This window comes from Marmota monax, unplaced genomic scaffold (genome assembly GCF_021218885.2).
Source record: "Marmota monax isolate L192 unplaced genomic scaffold, Marmota_monax_Labrador192_F-V1.1 WCK01_AAM20220418_F8-fsc00003, whole genome shotgun sequence".
NCBI classification, from domain to species: Eukaryota; Metazoa; Chordata; class Mammalia; order Rodentia; family Sciuridae; genus Marmota; species Marmota monax.
In genome coordinates, this window is record NW_026694084.1 from 29,369,444 (window position 1) to 29,375,290 (window position 5,847).

The following is a 5,847-nucleotide window of genomic DNA, read 5'->3' on the forward strand; positions in this document are numbered from 1 at the left end:
GATTAAAAAATTTTACAGGTGAATGAGAACACAGATACGACATATTGAATTCTCTGGGACACTATGAAAGCAGTTCTAAGAGGAAAGTTCATTGCATGAAGTTCATTCATTAAAAGAAGAAAAATTCAACAAATAAATGACTTAACATTACATCTCAAAGCCTTAGAAAAAGAAGAACAAATCAACAGTAGAAGACAGGAAAGGATTAAAATCAGACCTGAAATCAGTAAAATTGAAATAAAAAAACAGTTAAACAAATTGACAGAACAAAAATTTAGTTCTTTGAAAAAAATAAATAAAATTGACAGACCCTTAGCCATGCTAATGAAGAGGAGAGAGAAACTCAAATTAATAACATACATGATGAAAAAGGAAATATCATGACAGACACTACAGAAATACAGAAGATAATTAGAAATTCTTTTGAAAACTTATACTCCAATAAAATAGAAAATATTGAAGGAATTGACAAATTTCTAGAGTCATATGATTTTCCCAAATTAAATCAGGATGATATACACAATTTAAACAGATCAATTTCAAGTGACGAAATAGAAGACGCCATCAAAAGTCTACCAAGCAAGAAAAGCCCAGGACTGGATGGATACAGGGCCAAGTTCTACAAGACCTTTAAAGAAGAACTAATACCTATACTCTTCAATTTATTTCAGGAAATAGAAAAAGAGGCAGCACTTCCAAACTCATTCTATGAGGCCAATATCACCCTGATTCCAAAAACAAGCAAGACACATCAAAAAAAGAAAACTTCAGACCAATATCTCTAATGACCATAGATGCAAAAATTCTCAATAAAATTCTCAAATTGAATACAAAAACATATCAAAAAGATCGTGCACCATGATCAACTGGGATTCATCCCAGGGATGCAAGTTTGGTTCAACCTATGGAAATCAATAAATGTAATTCATCACATCAATAGACTCAAAGATAAAAATCATATGATCATCTCAATAGACACAGAAAAAGCATTTAACAAAATACAGCACCCCTTTATGTTTAAAACACTAGAAAAATTAGGGATAACAGGAACAAATCTCAACATCATAAAGGCTATCTATGCTAAGCCCCAGGCCAACATCATTCTAAATAAAAAATTGAAGGCATTCCCTCTAAAAACTGGAACAAAACAGGGATGCCCTCTTTTACCACTTCTATTTAACATAGTTCCTGAAACACTGGCCAGAGCAATTAGATAAAAGAAAGAAATTAAAGGGATACACATAGGAAAAGAAGAACTCAAATTGGCACTATTAGCTGATAATATGATTTTATACCTACAAAACCCTAAAAGTTCCACCAGAAAACTTCTAGAACTAGTAAATGAATTCAGCAAAATAGCAGGATATGAAATCAACACCCATAAATCAAAGGCATTTCTGTATACCAGTGACAAATCCTCAGAAAGGGAAACGAGGAAAACTGCCCCATTTATAATAGCCTCAAAAAAATAAATAAATAAAATACTTGGGAATCAACTTCATGAAAGAGGTGAAAGATCTATATGATGAAAATTACAGAACTCTATAGAAAAAAGACAAAGAAGACCTTAGAAAATGGAAGATCTACCTTGCTCTTGGATAGGCAGACTTAATATTATCAAAATGACCATACTTCCAAAAGCACTATACAGATTTAATACAATTCTAATCAAAATTCCAATGGCATTCCTCATAGAAATAGAAAACACAATCATGAAATTCATCTGGAAAATAAAAGACCCAGAATAGCTAAAGCAATCCTTAGCAGGAAGAGTGAAGCAGGAGGCATCACTATTCCAGGCCTTAAACTATGCTACAGAGCAATAGTAACAAAAACAGCACAGTATTGGCACCAAAACAGACTGGTAGACCAATGGTACAGAATAGAGGACACAGAAACTAACCCACAAAATTATCCTATATTATCCTATATTAGACAAAGGTACAAAAAACATTCATTGGAGAAAAAGAGAGCCTTTTCAACAAATGGTGCTGGGAAAACTGGAAATCCATATGCAACAAAATGAAATTAAACTCCTATCTCTCACCATGCACAAAACTCAACTCAAAATAGATCAAGGACTTAGGAATAATACCAGAGACCCTGCATCTAATAGAAGAAAAAGTAGGCCCTAATCTCCATCATGTCGGATTAGGCTCCAACTTCCTTAATAAGACCCCTTTGGCATAAGAATTAAAAATCAAGAATCAATAAATGGGATAGAAACAAACCAAAAAGTTTTTTCTCAGCAAAAGAAACAATCAGTGAGGTGACTAGAGAGCCTACATCTTGGGAGCAAATCTTTACCCTTGACACAACAGATAGAGCACTAATCTCTAGGGTATATAAAGAACTCAAAAATCTTAACACTAAAAAAAAATACAAATAACCCAATCAATAAGTGGGCCAAGGAATTGATCAGATACTTCTCAGAAGGTGACATACAATCAATCAACAAATATATGAAAAAAATGTTCATCATCGCTAGCAATTAGAGAAATGCAAATCAAAACCACTCTAAGAATTCATCTCACTCCAGTCAGAATGGCAGTTATTATAAATTCAAACAACAACAAGTGCTGGTGAGGATGTAGGGGAAGAGTACACTCATACACTGCTGGTGGGACTGCACATTGGTGCAGCCAATATGGAAAGCAGTATGGAGATTACTTGGAAAACTGGGAATGGAACCACTATTTGACCCAGCTATCCCTCTCCTCGGTCTATACCCAAAGGACTTAAAAATAGCATACTACAGGGTGTCACACAGCCACATCAATGTTTATAGCAGCACAATTCACAATAGCTAAACTGTGGAACCAACCTAGATGCACTTCAATAGATGAATGGATAAAAAAAATGGGGCAAAAAAAAGGAATATTTCTCAACAATACAAGAAAATAAAATCATGGCATTTGCAGGTAAATGGATGGAGTTAGAGAAGATAATGCTAAGTGAAGTTAGCCTATCCCCCCCAAAAAAATGCTGAATGTTTTCTCTGATATAAGGAGGCTGATTCATAGTGGAATAGGGAGAGGGACCATGAGAGGAATAGATGAACTCTAAATAGTGCAGAGAGGTTGGAGGGGAAGGGAGGGGGCATGGAGTTAGAAATGATGGTGAAATGTGAGGATCATTATTATTCAAAATACATGTATAGGGATACGAATTGGTGTGAATATACATTGTATACAACCAGAGATATGAAAAATTGTGCTCTATATATGTAATAAGAATTGTAATGCATTCCGCTGTCATATATATATATTTAGTTTTCGGTGGACACAACATCTTTGTTTGTATGTGGTGCTGAGGATCGAACCTGGGCCGCACGCATGCCAGGCGAGCTACCGCTTGAGCCACATCCCCAGCCCAGTCATATATATTAAAAAAAAAAAAATGAGACTTGGTAGCAAAAAAAAATTTCAAATTCTAACTCTACCACTTACTCTTGGTGTGACCTTAAGTGAGTTACTAAATCCTTCGGAGCCCTTCTTTCTTAGCCTCCTTTTAAAATCTTCAAAGTCATATCTGTTCATACAGGTTAGTTGTATTAGGAAGGAAAACCTTTCTCTCTACCCTTGTAGGTACAGCATTTGGGGACTGCAAGTTAAAAATAACAAAGGGAAATTAAAAGGAGAAAAACAAATTTTATTATGTGCAGATGGAGAGAAAACAGAAGTGGCTGAAGGTGGATGTTCAGGGCAGAAAGGGCTTATCTAAGTGAGTTTCTAGGAGAACAAATGGGTGATAAGAATGTTTGTAATAATGTGGGTTATGCGGGTGTGAGTAGTCTTCTCTTGTGTTGTTTTTTTATTTTTATTTTTCCTACATGATCATAAAACTCTCCTGTAGAAGGGATTCATGGCAGCCTCATAACAAGAATTCCTGCTTTTGATGAGGTAAGGAAAGCTCAGAGAAGTCTTCTTCTTGCATCTGGTTGACTCTCAAAGGTCTTTAATTAAAATAATCTTCAAATCAACTTTAGGCTTCTAAGCAGATCCCCACATTGCAATGATAAATAAAGGAAGGGCACCTTGCTATGCACTCTTTCTCTCACACTTCCTCTTTTCCTGTTTTCTGGCTTGTTGAGCTGCATTATTGCCATTCCCTGCTCAAGCCAGTTTGTCTGTAAAATTTCCCTGAAATTTGGGAAGCTCTTGCTTCCCAAAGCCAAAGCAATTCTTGTTCAGGTCCCTTTCTCTTCGCCATACTGCCACACCTCTAGTCCAGACAATCATCTCCTACCTGCAACACAACTGTTTCCTAACCCTCTCCCAGCGTTTGGACCTGTTCTTCACAACTGCCATGATTACTCATAAAAGGCACATGGAAGTGTGTCATTCAGTTCCCTAAAACTCATCGATGGCTTCCATTGCTCTCAGGACAGGACACTCCATGTTTGCTCTCACACACATGAATATGCCTTCTAGCCTGCTGCCTCTCCAGCCTCGCCTTCCTCCTGTGCTAAGCTCCACACACTCTGGTCTCCAGCCCCTGCTAGAACGTCCAAGCTCCAGCCTGCACAAAATGCTCTCAAACATCCTCCATTCTGCCTGGAGCCCTCCCTCTCTCGTCACATTAATTTCTGCTTCATCTACCCAGTTTGGGTGGTTGTTGTCACTTGTTGATTGGTTGGGTCTTGGGATTGTGTTCGTTTGTGGCAGTGCGGGAGATGGAACCCAGGCCTGGCTCATGCTAGGCAGGCACTCTACCATCCAGCTCCACCTCCAGCCCTTCCCCCTTTATTTTTACCTATCCTCAGTTAAAACATTACCACTTCTTGAAGGATTTTCCTGATACTGCCTTCCCTCAGACAAGAGTATGTCACCTGTCAGGTGCCTCCATCACACACACACACACACACACACACACACACACACACACACACACATGCCCTCATCACTCTTTTAAGTACTTGATGAGTATGTTAGTTCAGCCATATCTATGCTTTATGAAGGCAGGAATTGTCTGTTTTGTTCAGTTTGGGTTTCTGGTGCCTAGTAGTACATAAAAGGTGCAAAACAAATGCTTGCCTGATTAATTAAAACTAAGCTTCTTGGAAACTGTAAAAATGGCCAATTTTACATTTTTACTGCCACATAGTTAGAATCTCAGGAATTTCACTTTGAGCCTATAATAACTATCGTGGTTACTACAACTATGGTAGTTTTGGGTTCTTGTCTATTTGATACTAATCAAAATGGCAGTGAAAACTTCTGAAACTTATGCTTCTTATCTTTACTCTACAGGTTTCTTTAATGGGTGAGCTCAAGGGAAGAGAACACACAGTCTTGAACCAGATGCTCATACTACATGCTCATTAAATATTTCCCTAATAGGCAAATCAGTCCAGGCTCAATGTAACAGTTAAAACACTTACCTAGCATGGTGGTGCATACTATAATCCTAGCAGCTTGGCTCTGGAGGGCTGAGACAGGAGGATTTCAAGTTCAAAGCCAGCCTCAGCAACTTAGTGAGGCCCTAAGCAACTTAGTGAGACCCTGTCTTAAAAAATAAAAAGGGCTGGGGATGTGGTTCAAATACCCCTGGGTTTAATCCCTGGTACCATGCATAAATAAATAGATACATACATACATACATATACTCCACTAACCAACAAATACCTGTAACTTCCCAAACCATATTTACAATGTGAATAATATGCAAATTTGTAAGTGGTATTTTAATAATAAGAGAAACCACAATGAGAGGCAAAGAGGTAAGGCACTCTTTGGCAGAGGCAAAGAGGTAAACCAAATTCCTCATTGTTAAAAAGGCTTAATTAAATGAGCCCAAACTTCCCTGTCATTATAACATTTTGATTCCATGATTAAATGTTAGGCA